This window comes from Bombyx mandarina, chromosome 08 (assembly GCF_030267445.1).
Source record: "Bombyx mandarina strain Sakado chromosome 08, ASM3026744v2".
Classification (NCBI taxonomy): Eukaryota; Metazoa; Arthropoda; class Insecta; order Lepidoptera; family Bombycidae; genus Bombyx; species Bombyx mandarina.
Window position 1 is genome coordinate 13,558,932 of NC_143215.1, and position 15,542 is coordinate 13,574,473.

The window sequence follows — 15,542 nt, forward strand, 5'->3', positions numbered from 1 at the left end:
TCAGTGGGTCGCGTTTCCGATCCGGTGGTAGATTCTGCTAAGCACTGCTCTTGCTAGGGCCAGTGCTAACAACACTTCCGGACACCTACACGTTAAGGCGAAGTTGAAATAGCCTCTCAAGGCTATTAGCCTAGGTAGGAAAAAAAGTAATTATTTTAAACAGCATTTAATAATCATATAAAAATTATAAATAAAAATAGAACAGTTTTCACAACTATGTATAATAAATAACTCTGTGAATAAAACTAAACATAAATTGTCTATTATTACTATATAGTTTGCGAGTGCGCGTTATCCATTGACGTCAGATATTAATGGTAGTCTTATATCGTTTAGAGAAATAACCGCAATTGTCATAATATATGAACACATAAACGGGCCCCGTGGTAGAATTTGTAATTCAGAAACAATGAAACACAGGATAAAGTGCTTATTATTAACGGATGGACTTTGAATCAGTGCAAGAATGGTCATTGCGTCGAAACATGGGGATTTATGTCGAGCAGTGGACGTCTGTGGGCTTATGGATGGGGATTTATGTCCAGCAGTGGACTTCTGTGGGCTAATAGTAGTATTGCTGGGCGCCTTAAGAGCCTGCATGAGTAGGTATCGCCCGCTTATATCTAAAGTGAAGCAGTAATGCGTTCCGATTCTCAGTGGTTCTACAATGAAAAGCGGTGACTTAAAATTCATGTCTCAAAGTAGGTGACGGCATTTACATTATTGATGTTCATGGGCTGTTCGTCTACCACACAATAAATATAATAACAATCAATAATATACAAGTTCACGTGGTTATCCTTATCACTCAAATATGTTAATGTCTTTTCAATGTTTTTTTTTTTTAATCAAAGTGTATCGTGAGGTGTTTAAATTTGTTTCAAATAAATTTATTCTTTACTTGTTAGTTACAATGGTATTCTAAATTACCATAGGAATTAAATACGCGCCAATATCTTATCTTTTTAATACGCACTATGATGTAGGTGTAACATTTAGAAGTATTATGGCGATCCAAATTTATTTATTTGATTGAGAATAACCATTTCCCAATAGGCATTTAATTAGGGATAGGTTTGTGTTTATTTATCTACGTGTTCAGAAAGAAATATATCGAAAAAAAAATACTATGTAAATTAAAGAATTGTCTTGAAATGAAAAGAAGAAAGAAAATGTATGTCTTAAAAGAAAATGAAGAAATTTCTTCCAACGTAGAAGAGTATCAGAGTAATACTGAAAAATGATAAGTGTACTTTATATAGATTTAATTTTAATGTATTTTTTATACCGACTTTTTTTTTATTGCCCTTGTAGGCAGACGTGCATACGGCCCACCTGATGGTGAGTGGTTACCGTCGCCCATGGACTTCAGCAATGCCAGGGGCAGAGCCAAGCCGTTGCCTACCGCTTAATACTCTCCACAAGCCTCGTTTGAACAAGGACATGTCATAGCGCTCGGGAAAACCGTGGAGGGGAACTCATTCCAAAGCCGAATGGTGCGTGACAAAAAAGATCTCTGGAAACGCACTGTGGATGACCGCAGTGGCTCCAGGTAGTATGGACGAACTCTACTCCGGTGGCGGGCGGTGCGATGGTAAAAACGAGATGTCGGTATCATCTCGAACAATTCCTCAGAGCACTCCTTTAACATTTTTGGTTTAAATTTAGACGATGTTAGTGACGACAACCTTTGATAAAATAATTAAAGATGCGTGATCTATATATGGGTACACATTCCCGATTGAACGCATTCCCAAAACAGAGACTGGGCGGATGTGCGTGATTCTAGTGACGGTATGTAGCTCTAATAATCACGTTATTACGAAAACTGTAAATTACGTCGAAAAGTCGGTAACAACAAAACGGAAATAGTAAGTAAGTAAGTAAGTTTTACTGGCGGTAGGACCTCTTGTGAGTCCGCGCGGTCAGGTACCACCACCCTGCCTATTTCTGCCGTGAAACAGTAATGCGTTTCGGTTTGAAGGCTGGGGCAGCCGTTGTAACTATACTTGAGACTTTAGAACTTATATCTCAAGGTGGGTGGCACATTTACGTTGTAGATGTCTATGGGCTCCAGTAAACACTGAACACCAGGTGGGCTGTGAGCTCGTCCACCCATCTAAGCAATAAAAAAAAAACTCGATACTAAACCGTAGTTTTAGTTGACTCATCGGAATATTTGTTGGATTCTACCTGGAGCCACTGCGTTCATCCACAGTGCGTTTCCAAAGATCTTTTTTTGCCACGCACCATTCGGCTTTGGAATGAGTTCCCCTCCACGGTTTTCCCGAGCGCTGTGACATGTCCTTCTTCAAACGAGGCTTGTGGAGAATACGTAATGGTAGGCAGCGGCTTTAGCTCTAGCCCTGGCATTACTGAAGTCCATGAGCGACGGTAATCACTCACCACCAGGTGGGCCGTATGCTAGTCTGCGTACAAGGGCAATAAAAAATTACAAAGATTTTTTTTTTTAATGCTTAGATGGATGGACGAGCTCACAGCCCACCTGATGTTAAGTGGTTACTGGAGCCCATAGACATCTACAACGTAAATGCGCCACCCACCTTGAGACATAAGTTCTAAGGTCTCAATATACAACTGCTTAAAACGGCTGCCCCGCCCTTCAAACCGAAACGCATTCACCGTGGAAGTCAATCGTGACCATTTGTCGAGTACGTATTTCATTAGAAAAATTGGTACCCGCCTGAGATTCGAACACTGCTGCATCGCTCAACACGAATGCACCGGACGTCTTATCCATTAGGCCACGACGACTTAAAGATGATACAAACCTGATATATTTTCATTGGGAACTTTTTTGTTCTTTACACGAGCAGACGATTTTGCGGTCCAGTTCGTGCTCATTGATTATCAGAGTCCAGAGAATTATGGATAAAGCCGCCTGTTCTCTGGATATATGTAGTCTCACTTTTTGTGCCACCAAGGCTTTTTATTGCTTCCATATTAGGGCTCACCCATTCGAAGCGAAACGCATTTTTTTGTATGTTACTTGAACTTGGGAATTTCGAATTATTTGGCAGCTTCCGTGGTTATAATATAATATATTTATTCATCAATACATGAGTATACCTAAAAGCAAGTTTATTAAAATGTAATTCGTATTATTACATTTTCTGAAAATTTATAATAACTAAAATATATGGAGTTCATCTTCATATTCTACATATTTATATTCATAGTATATTCTAATAGCTTCATTATACATATATTCTAACAGCTTATAACTATTAAGGAATGGAACTCGCAATGAAGAGTAAAATTATTCCGCACAGTTACTGATCTCGTGTTGATCTACATCTTTTGTGTTTCCACTGGTGCCTACAAAGATCTTAGATCCATTCTACGGCTCTATTTCGTCAGCGAGCTAAACAGAATAATAATAAAAAACAAAATCCGACTCCATACCTGGGTACCACGACACGGGCCATTGATTCAGGTCATTTACCCCTGAAATCGCTCGCAGACTGTACAGTAATCGTTCGTAATGTCTTGCACTCACACCGAGACTAATGAAATTCGCACGGCATACTTCGAAATCATTGGACGTAGAAGAGCATTATTAATTTTTTTGTTAAGATCGTTAGAGTACGGCTCGTGTGATAGACTTAGATTCATTCGCGAAGCAATTGCTCTTGAGTTGTTAGGTCTCCTCCGGAGGCGCTCGGGCAGTTGTTAGCAAATCCCACCCCTCCTGGCTGAGCATTTGCTCGCCACCTGTCCTGGTGAAACTGGAAAGGCCTTCGGCCCACCAGTAATCTTTCAATCATAAAATAAAGCGTGATAGACAGCAATAGAGATAACGTTATATGAATTTCAATAATATCATGACTGTCTTTGAATAACGGCCCCAGAAATTGAGCGTAACATCCCTAAGGATTTTCAAGACTCAAGATTGATGGGTATTGGTTTGTTAGATTTTAAGGACCAATAAAATTACCAATGCTCGATAATGAGTTACATCATAAGCAAGGAAACATTTATTTTCAATTAATTTGACAGTTAACCGTTTGGGTATGATTGAAAAATGTAATTACAGATTCTGCTCCTTTTTAGTCGGACACTCGTGTCAGAGTGATCGTGGTTGCGCTGACAGAAGTACAGTCAAACCTGGGTAAGTGATAACTGGATAAGTAAGAAAACTCTATAAGTGAGAGTAATAGCAAGGACCCGTCATTTTAAGCTCCCAAAACCTCTATTAGCGAGAAACAGAAACCTCTGTAAGAGAGAGTCGTTTTTTCCTCATGGACCTCCGTAAGTGAGACTGCTACCTATCTATACCTCTATAAGCGACAGCCGAGCTTTATTTATTTATTTATATTATTTAGGAGGAACAAATGACAAAACAAATTACAAATTTAACATCTGCTATTTTATGACTCATTTTTAACTTTCGTGGAACTTCCTATCATTGTTTTTGAATTGTTTTCTCGTCAATATTTAACCTATTCTATTTCGTGAAACTAAATAACGTTGTTATTTTATCGTATTCTTTTATCGCATTATTTTCGAATGGACACGTGTTCCTGTGTATCGTCCTGTTTGTCGGACTTACTCAGTTTATCGTTAATCAATTGCGAAGGAAAGTTCTGTTCTGCATCATGTAAAAACGGAAAATTAAAGTACTGTCATTAAAGTCATAAACTTAAAATAGTGAATGCGTTTGAATGGGGAAAATCGCGAATCGAAATTTAGAGGGAGCATTAGCGAGAATGCTCCCTCTATAGCGATAGATATAGATAAGCGAGAATGATATTGTGCTCCCTTGAAGTCGCGCTTATCCAGGTTTGACTGTATTTGTTAGGTAGGTCGCCCAATTTCGGGTTACAGATAAGGTTTTTTTTCTGGGCCGGAATATAGGACTAGACGGTCCGAAGATGTTGGGAGTGGACCGAGCACCCAAGAATAGAATTTAGGGCTCTACCTACTAAACGACTCTCCTGTACTTTCGCCCATGCGTCCGATCCCCCCTGAGATCAGAACCCGGGCGGTGTAAGGGGTAAAGTGGTCAAAACTAATAGATAAGATATCTAACCAACTAAAATATGTATGGAGTTGGAACGTTTACCTACGTTTGCCGCTAGGGGCGCTGTTCTAACTGCATACAAATTTGAGTTAACTTTTACGCCATCGAGAACGTAAAAGAACTCGCACTGAGCACATAGATCTCAATTCAAAACCCAATAAGATTCAGCATCAAAAATGAGGCGAATCAATAACTATTTTTATCAATAACGTAATGAAAAGTTATTCAGCCTTACTATTCAGACTTGAACGTGCTAAAATCTGCCGACACGGAAACCGTTTGTGCAATTTGTTAGTCTAGGCGCACTTGTAACTTGCATCTAGGTTAGGGTTGCCGAATATTTAATAGCAACTGAACAATGGGCAGAATGTATTTTTTAGTATTGATTTTTCCTGTTTCCTATTGCAAAATGAAACTCTTATTATAGGCAATCAAATCACAACTAAGATAAAAAATATTATTACTGTTGATACTGTAATAGCGTGACGAATTTACTACTCATCTGGAGGAAAGTGGTTAAGATAGGCCTTAGATATCATATTGTGAATGCCGTCACTAACCTTAACACGAGGTCGAAGTCTTCTTTGTATTGTATGAGTCAGCCATTCAATCTCCAAGTCGGACCGTATGACTGCTTCACGGTAGAAATAGGAGCCCACTGAGTTTGTCGCCGGATGTACTCAGTGGGTCGCGTTTCTGATCTGGTGGTAGATTCTGCGAAGCGCTGCTCTTGCTAGGGCCAGTGTTAACAACACTTCCGGTTTGAGCCCCGTGAGCTCACTTACACGTTAAGGCGAAGCTGAAATAGCCTCTCAAGGCTATCAGCATAGGTAGAAAAAAAACTTTTTTTTTTGCTTAGATAGGTGGACGAGCTCACACCCCACCTGGTCTTAAGTGGTTACTGGAGCCCATAGACATCTACAACGTAAATGCGCCACCCACCTTGAGATATAAGTTCTAAGGGTCTCAGTATAGTTACTAGAAGTAGGCAAGATGGTATATAGGTAATAGGTAACTAAATGCGGGAATACAATACGTCAACTAACCAACACCAACAAATGATGTTAATAAGCATACATACCTACAGTTCAACGAGGTTTTAATTTATACTGTGGCATTATATAAAAAAAATATCTAGCAACCCTATTTTAACGTAAATTAGCACCGCGTCACTGTGCTAATTTACAACATGCGTCACTGTATTGTGTCTGGCTTGTTTTCTTTATATTGACCTGAAAATCTGCAGCTTCTTTAAGAATTTTGGCATTTATTAAAATGGTTTTCTAGATGCTTCTTAACGTGTAGAACAATTAAATCTTTCTCACAACCTATTTAGTTTATTTATAGAAATAATATTAGGATGGAGTAATATGTTACAAAACTATAGTAATCTATACATCTATACATATAAATAAAATTAGAGTGTCTGTTTGTAGTATTGAAATAACCGCTTTTTACTACATGCATATGAATATATATACGGTACATACACCAAAATAACATTTTTTACAATTTTTGTCTGTCTGTCTGTTTGTTCCGGTTAATCTCTGGAACGGCTTTTGTTTGTTTTAAGTTTATTTTATACAAAAGTTTAGGTATTTTGTTTGTCGATTGAGGCACTACGAAATCTGCCGGGTCGGCTAGTACAATATAGAAACAAAATGTCGTACAGTATTTTCTTCGGTTCTTGTGAGTCCTAGACATAATTAAAATTATTTTTACGGTTTACATTCGCTTTTATATTATATTTCGCTTGCTTTTAGTTTTCGTCGTCCGTAAAAGTGGTTTTAATTAAAACTCTTACATTGGATTTAACACTTAATAAAATATATATAAGAGTATTGTGATCCAAGAATTAAAACTACTAGAAAAGCTCCGCGGTTTCAGAAGCGCTGAACTATTGATCTGAAAATATAATAATATTCAATTAAATGCTTTCGAGATATATTAAAAAATAACCGTCATTGTAACTCTTTTTTCATAATGAAATACTGTCCTGTGTCCATCCATCGCAGCTTTTCAGCTCTTTTTATTTATTGATGCTCAAAACAATTTACAACCTTAACCATACAAAGTATAAGTTTAAATATGTAAATGTTTAAATATTATGACACGTAATATCTGCCAATATCCATTTACCGCCATATTGAATCTAGCTCTTTTGATATCTTTAAGATTAGAACCTATTTATATGAAAACTTTTCCGTTAGCATATCTCCAGCAAACGAGAACAGTGGATGTGTACTCTCAACTTTAAAACCTAAATTCGGTTCACAGGCTTAGATCGTATATCTATACTAATATTATAAAGCTGAAGAGATTGTTTGTTTGAACGCGCTAATCTCAGGAACTACTGGTCCGATTTGAAAAATTGTTTCTTCAGTGTTAGATAGCCCATTTATTGAGGAAGGTATATATAACATCACGGTAAGACTAATACAAGTGGAGCACCAATAAAGAATGTTTCAAAATAGGAGTTTAAATGGCTCCTTAACATTCTATAATTCAAAAATGTTTTCACTTTCTACGTAAATGAAGTGGGGGGGGGGTAAAATTTAGCGTTATGCCAAAGTAACTATTCGACGCGGACGGAGTCGCGGGCAAACGCTAGTCATTTTATAATCTCATTACTAAATAAAATAGTCATAATGTCAATATATTTTAATATCCTACAGACCGCTAGCGACGACACGTAGCCCGCTGACCGAGTTGCCGGTCCATCCTTGTTTATCAACCTACGCACGTAATGCGCGGGCTGCATTGTGTGGGCTGCAAGAATGGCGTGACAGCAATGGAGCAGCCGTTTCATTATCCTAGTCTCTCTTAGGAAACAGATTTCTTAACATGTATATTTGGCTCTACGATAGTTATCTGTGCTTGTATTTATGCCGCAATATGCCGTCACGTCTTCCGGTCTAATACAGTGAGGCCCTCAAAGTTTTCTGCACATCATTAGGTACGATAAACAAAATTCATTTGGTACTGCCCGTGATCGAGTTCATAACAGAAATGCTTCTGATCAAAAAGTTTCGTGATCGACTCCTTCCATCGATCGATCCTTTTCTTCGCCTGTAAGATTTTGTTTCCCTGCTTATTCATTGGTAGCCTAAGGAGCTATTCCAGCTACGCTTGGACGGGTAGGTGAACTAACGGGCTCAACCTCAGAGAATTTGCTAACACAATTTCGCGACACACGGAGAAAATCAAGATTTTGTATATCTTCCACTAATAGACACTAGTGTACTTATAGTGACAGTAAGTATACTTATAAATATCTTAATAATGTTTTCCATGAGCGAGATCGTAGTATTTGTAATGACGTTTTGAAACTAAAGCTATCATTATCGACTGTTTCGTAAACAAGTCGTCAGTCGCATAAAATGTTTTACGAATGTAAATTTTTTAATATAATCATTCGTTTTGTTTTACATATTCGAACTGTATTATAATGGGTATTGCATTACTCATAAGTTGTTCATACCAAGTTGCAATACATGCTGTGCATTAATCAAGGTTATGGCATAGGATTACTGGTGGTTCGAAGTGTCGTGGGCCTCACTGGGTAGGTAGGTTGGTCCTCTTGTGTGTCCGCACGGCTAGGTATAGCTAGGCTAGAATTTAATCATCAGACCGTTATTTCAAAATATCATGCAATATGACGAGTTAAGTGAGAATTAAGACCTTTACTATGTACCTACTAGGACCCTAGGCGTTGTTTGTCTTGTCTACTGGTGGTAGGACCTCTTGTGAGTCCGCACGGGCAGGTTCCACCACCCCGCCTATTTCTGCCGTGAAGCAGTAATGCGTTTCGGTTTGAAGGGTGGGGCAGCCGTTGTAATTATATTGAGATCTTAGAACTTATATCTCAAGGTGGGTGGCGCATTTACGTTGTAGATGTCTATGGGCTCCAGTAACCACTTAACACCAGGTGGGCTGTGAGCTCGTCCACTCATCTAAGCAATAAAAAGAAGGCACCATTATCTTGCCACTTATGTTGTTGTTGTTGATCTAGGGTACCCCGCTGGTAAATAGGACCCTCACAAGTTGTCTCCATTTGACCCTGTCTTGAGTTTGCTTCTTGACCTCACTCCAGGTCGTGTCGGTAGTCCTCATCTCGCTCTCCACGGTGCGTCGCCAAGTATGTACAGGGCGACCAGGCCTTCTCTTGCCACGCGGTTACCATTCAAACGCGATTGATGCTGCGTTGACTCCGCTGCGCCGTAGAGTGTGCCCTATCCAACGCCATTTCTGATGAGCAATGCCTTACGCGATAGCGGTTTTGGTAACATTTGAAATTACTGCTACGAAATCCTTTCCGTTTGAAAGGCACTTAATCTAATGGAAACTTCGACGTCATGTCTCAAGGCCGTTATCATTGTGATGGTCACCGCTTAACACCAGTAGGCAGAAAGGTAGTTTGGTGCTAAAAAAAATCATTACACGAGTCTAGTATTTATTCTAGTATTAGTAGTATCTGTGGAAAGTTGTTCATTCAGGTTTCATAACAAATCTGTATATCTATCTCATAGATCATAGATAGGTATATCTGTACCAATAGCGTGGTATGGCCATGTGATGCGTAGAGAGAAGACGCATGTGACTAGGAGATGTGTGGAAATGGTAGTGCAAGGTAGACGGGGAAGAGGTTGACAGAAGAAGACATGGATGGAGTGTGTGAATGACGATATGAGAGAGAGAGGAGTGAGTGTTGAGATGACGGCTGATAGAAGAGAATGGAAGAGATAAATTAGCTGTGCCGACCCCACCTAGTGGAATAAGGTGGGGAAAAGAGAGTTTCATAACAAACATTTTTTTTTCTATTTGAAAAAATTAAATTAATTACGCGAATAAAGATTTTACACACACAAATCGTATTTTATCATTCTATAGATTACTTTTAACTGAAAACTGGCTTAGTGAGCTAATGGATTTAGTCAAATCACAATTCAGTTCAACAGTCCGTAAGCAAGCGGTCTCTACAAGAAAAATTAACTAAAAACAGCATTTGTCGTTTTTTGCTCGAACACAAGATACCGATTGGTTTTTGTTTGAGGTAATGACTCATCCGATGCCTTCGAATGTGCTGTAGTACTTCACTACTGTACTGCGTAGAAACTATTTTGTTATACGATATAATAATATCGATAAAACCATAGACTACTAACCGTAAATATCATCGTTCAATTTCGGAAGGTTATTCTGGTTAGGGGAAACAAGCATTTCTAAAATAAGGGATTTTGATTTCAAAATTAAATGACCTAGTACCATGGTAAGATCGACCTTTTATAGCATAAATACATACCTTAAATAAAAACTCAAAATATTATTTTGATAATTGTCGCAACTTGCGCTGTGACTGTCCATCTTAGGGAGGAAATGTTCGAAGCTTTTAAATAGACTCGATAATTTTCAATTCACCTATGAAACAAAACGAAGTCGGTAATTTTTGTTTCACAGCATCAGTGAAGATTCTTGGAAGGAGAAGCAAAAGATTAACAAGCTGGTGATACAAATACCGGAAAGATTCTTTGTTAATTGACATAGACTGTGCCTCTAAATAGCGAAAGCTCGAATCTATGTTCTGCTACGAATTTAGCGTTTATTACGCTGGTTCCTCTCATAAACCTTGGCACTATTTCCTTTGATATATAATAAACATAATCGGCGCACAAGCATATCCAACTAAACGAACCCATAATGGAAACAAAGTAATAATTCATTTATTACACATTAAACAAACGAATGGGAATTCTAAACTTCACCAGAACCAGAAAATGTAATTTAAGGAGACCTCTATTTTTTAATGAAAATTGAACTGTAAACTTAAAAAAAGCTACTGCATCGACTCCCGCATCCTATTATGATCGAGCTTTTAACGGACACGGTGCTCTAAGGAATTGTTTGAGATGATACCATCATCTCGTTTCTACCATCGCATCACCCACCACCGGAGTAGAGTTCATCCATACTACCTGGAGCCATGCGTCCATGCACAGTGCGTTTCCAGAGATCTTTTTTGCCACGTACCATCCGGCTTTGGAATGAGCTCCCCTCCATGGTGTGTCCCGAGCGCTATGACATATCTTTCTTCAAACGAGGCTTGTGGAGAGTACTTAACGGTAGGCAGCGGCTTGGCTCTGCCCCTGGCATAGCTGAAGTCCATGGGCGACGGTAACCACTCACTATCAGGTAGGCCGTGTGCTCGTCTGCCTACAAGAGCAATAAAAAAAAACACCAAAAGTCCAACACAAATCCAATGGTTTCATTGTCAAGTATTCATTCAATTCATTGTCAAGTAATGTCAAGTTTGACATGTGAAAAACGATCTACGTCAAAATAATCTGTTATGTCAACATCCTTCAGTAATCTGTGATGTTCATTGTATTCGATATCGATTAATTTCGATCAATCCACAAAGACAAGCCGGCTCGTGCCCAATGACCTAGAACTTATGTTGACTCTGTAATCATTGTACAGATGATTTAAATCCTTTTATTTTATTCCAACATCGTTTATGCCTCCAAGCAAATAAGCGCAACGTCTAAGGAAATAAAGGCTAATTTCCACTGACATTGAACTCGGATATGTTGCCTTGATTTACATAAAGTGTGTGTCAGAGACGAGTTAGCACTATGATGTCATAATAATCTACCTACACAAGAATCATCGATTCGGACTTTTTAAAATATACGTGAAATTTATTATTATTAGATTTTCCGTATCTTTTTCTTTCTTTTCTGTTACGAAGTTCTTTAGAACACCGTGACTGACTAGGCGTTCATTACTAGTTTATTAACAAGCATTTGGTCCAGTTGATGTTGACTGCAACTGATACTTGAGTTTGTTACATCTATACGCAGGTTAAAGGCATAATTTTTGGCAGCGGCTTGGCTCTGTCCCTGGCATTGCTTAAGTCCATGGGCGACGGTAACAACTCACTATTAGGTGGGCTTTATGGTCGTTTAGCTACAATTGCAATAAAAATAATAATAATAATAATATAATTTTGTGAAATCGTTTTAAAAGGAGATGTAATTTCATGGACCTGTAGTAGACCGAGGGAGTATTTCTATGCCTTGTCGCTCTATAGCAGAAAACAGCGATACTCGCGAGCACGCACTAATAGACGGTCATGATGATTTATCATTATTTTATCTATTGTGTGTCATAAACACACCACAAATCACTGAAGAATACATATATAAATAAATCCAATCGAGATTATTTTTTTAAAACAGCAACTCAACTTCGGAGAAAGCAATGTGAAATTGTAGTTACAAATACGTTAATTATAATTTTTGTTTCAGTGAATCAAATACGAGAAAAGTGAACGAGCCTCGAGTGCAGAGTACGACGCCACACGTCGCACTACGAGAGAGCGGTACGACTTTAATATATTACAACTACTGTGGGTGGGCATAGTACGAAAAAAATGTACTTGCTTCGGCAATACATATACTAGAATTGGAACGATACAGATTAGCATGGCTTCTGAGAACCCTCTCATCGTAGCCGCTGGAAACTACATACCTGACCCAATAGACCGAATGGTAAACCGTCGACGTCGCCCAAAGCACGTCATTACGGATCCTCCTGATCCATTAACGGTGCTTTTAGGCACCACAAGCACCGGTCACCGTCCTCGTCGAACTCGTCGCTTGCGACGAAGGGCTCGACGAGCGAATTAACCCACAGACACAGCCCACTGAGTTTCTCGCCAGATCTAGCGATAGATAGATAGATTCTGCGAAGCACTGCTCTTGCTAAGGCCAGTGTTAGCAACACTCCGGTTTGAGCCTCGTGGGCTGACCTACACGTAAGGGTGAAGCTGAAATAGCCTCTCAATGCTATCAGCATAGGTGGGAAAAAAACAATGTACGAGCTTTTTAACGTTCTCGATAGCGTAAACGTTAACTCGAATTTGTATGGAGTTGGAGCGTTTGCCTACATTTGCCGCTAGGGGCCCTGTTCCAATTCCATACAAATTTGAGTTAACTTTTACGCTATCGAGAACGTTAGAAACTCGCTCTAAGCATACCGCTATCAACATTCTTCGTTCTAAATTACATTTGACGTTAAAATATATGTATGTAGTTACAAACAAAAAAAGCACAAAAAATGTGAAATTAGAAATGTCTTTGTTATTCTGTTTTGGTCGCACAAATAAATAAATTGACACATTAGAATTTAATGATCAGACCGTTATTTCAAAATATCATGCAATATGACGAGTTAAGTGGGAATTGAGACCTTTACTATGTACTAGGACCCTAGGCGTTGTTTGTCTTGTTTACTGGTGGTAGGACCTCTTGTGAGTCCGCACGGGTAGGTTCCACCACCCCGCCTGTTTCTGCCGTGAAGCAGTAATGTGTTTCGGTATGAAGGGTGAGGTAGCCGTTGTAACTATGAACCTTAGAACTTATATCTCAAGGTGGGTGGCGGCCTTTACATTGTGCATGTCTATGGGCTCCGGTAACCACTTAACACCAGGTGGGCCGTGAGCGCGTCCTCCCATCTAAGCCATAAAAAAGGTACATTCTAAATGTATAAAAGTCGGCGTTAGACTGTCGGTAAGTGAAACAGCGAACACTTCGATAAAGCGGCACGACACGAGAACATCGTGGCCGCCGGTAACTACATTCCCGATCCTGCGGGAAGAATGGAAAGCAGTCGACGTGGCCCCAAACACGTCATTTCGGATCCTCCCGATCCACTAACGGTGCTTTTAGGTACCTCAAGCACCGGTCACCGTTCTCGTCAAACCCGTCGCTTGCGACGAAGGGCTCGACGAGTAAATTAACCCTCAAAGTTTCTCGCCGGATCTTCTCAGTGGGTCGCGTTTGCGACCCGGTGGTAGATTCTGCGAAGCACGGCTCTTGCTAGGGTTCGTGTTAGCAACGTCATCAGCTTTGAGCCCCGTGAGCTCACCTACTAGTTAAGGTTACGCTGGAATAGCCTCTCAAGGCTACCAGCTTAGGTAGGAATAAAAAAAAAAAGAAACAGCGAATTAATTACTTTTGGTCATCTGCCCTAGATTATTACATAATCAAAGCGAACATACCAACAAATTATTACTGTTAACATAATAATAGATTGTTATTGTTGTCAATAAAACTCTAAGAATACCCGCTACGACCAAAAACGGCTGTTATTTCCGAGCAGGCCAGCAAATCCCTCCCTTTCACACAAATTGTCCAGCCAATAAGCTTAAGTCCATTTTAATATGTACAATAAAATGCGTTTGTAATGTGTTTACGTCTAGGTTCTAGGCATTTAACCTAGTCCTGAAACATGTTTTTACAATATTTTTCTATTTAAATGTTTTTTTTTATTGTTTAGATGGGTGGACGAGCTCACGGCCCACCAGGTGTTAAGTGGAGCCGGAGCCCATAGACATCTACAACGTAAATGCCACCACCCTCCTTGAGATAAGAGCTCTAAGTACTCTAAGGTCTCAGTATAGTTACAACGGCTGCCCCACCCTTCAAACCGAAGCGCATTACTGCTTCACGACAGAAATAGGCAGGGTGGTGGTGCCTACCCGTGCGGACTCACAAGAGGTCCTACCACCAGTAACCAGTTTGTCTTTATTTTGTTCGAACACTAGTTACACAGAAACAGAAAATGTCTATGATAAAACATTTTGGTTAAAAATCTACTGTTACTAAAAAAAACAGTCTCCATTTTGTTATCTCGATACGACGCCTGATATTATAGGTATTTCCCTGAAAATAAAACCATTTGAAACCGATCATTTGCGAGATCTGGATCTATGGAGGGAGTTTACATCTCCATTTGTTTGATATCGTATGATCCATGGGGAGTTCTGAAGGTTTTTTGGAGATAACTCCGTCATCTCCAATTTGTAGGAGTGAAATCCATATTCTTTGGAACAAGTGAGTTCATCCACGGTGCGTGTTGACATTTTTTGGCCACGCAATATCTGACTTAAGGGATGAAATTAGTTCCTTGATGTTTCCTGTGCGTTGACTCTCACAGTCTTCTTGTAACGTGATTTGTGAATACTTGTAAGCGATAGACTGCGACTCGGCGGTGCCTTTAGCGTCACCATTGTCCATCACTATCTGTAACCATTAACCAACAACATTACAAAGGTCTAATATATTTTGACTTCTGTATCTATAGCTAATTATTTAAATACTAGCTTTTGCTCCGTTCGCGTGAAGTAGTTACTTTGGCATAACGTTAAATTTTACCCCCACTTCATTTACGTAGAAAGTGAAAATATTTTTGAATTAATAAATAAATAATAATAAATATTTACTAACAATCACGCCACGTTAACTGGTCCCGTGATAAGTTCGTAAAGAACTTGTGTTACAGGTACAAGATAACGGATATAAATGTAAATTTTTTATTATACACATACATATATTTAATATACATCCATAACCCTGGAAAAGACATTTATATTTATCATACAAATATCTTCCCTTGGCGGGATTCGAACCCGCGACCCCCTTGTGTAGTGACCACA

The 15,542-nt window shown here is 39.2% G+C and overlaps 1 protein-coding gene across 2 annotated transcripts in view; it reads left to right on the forward strand.

The window, feature by feature from the left end:
* Window positions 1-15,542, forward strand: part of LOC114247257 (uncharacterized) — a 51,167-nt gene that overhangs the window by 2,436 nt on the left and 33,189 nt on the right. For both annotated transcript variants that reach the window (XM_089729253.1, XM_089729254.1), the window contains exon 2: window positions 12,352-12,425. The gene's annotated coding sequence lies outside the window, so the exon portion shown is untranslated. The remainder of the gene's footprint in view (window positions 1-12,351; window positions 12,426-15,542) is intronic.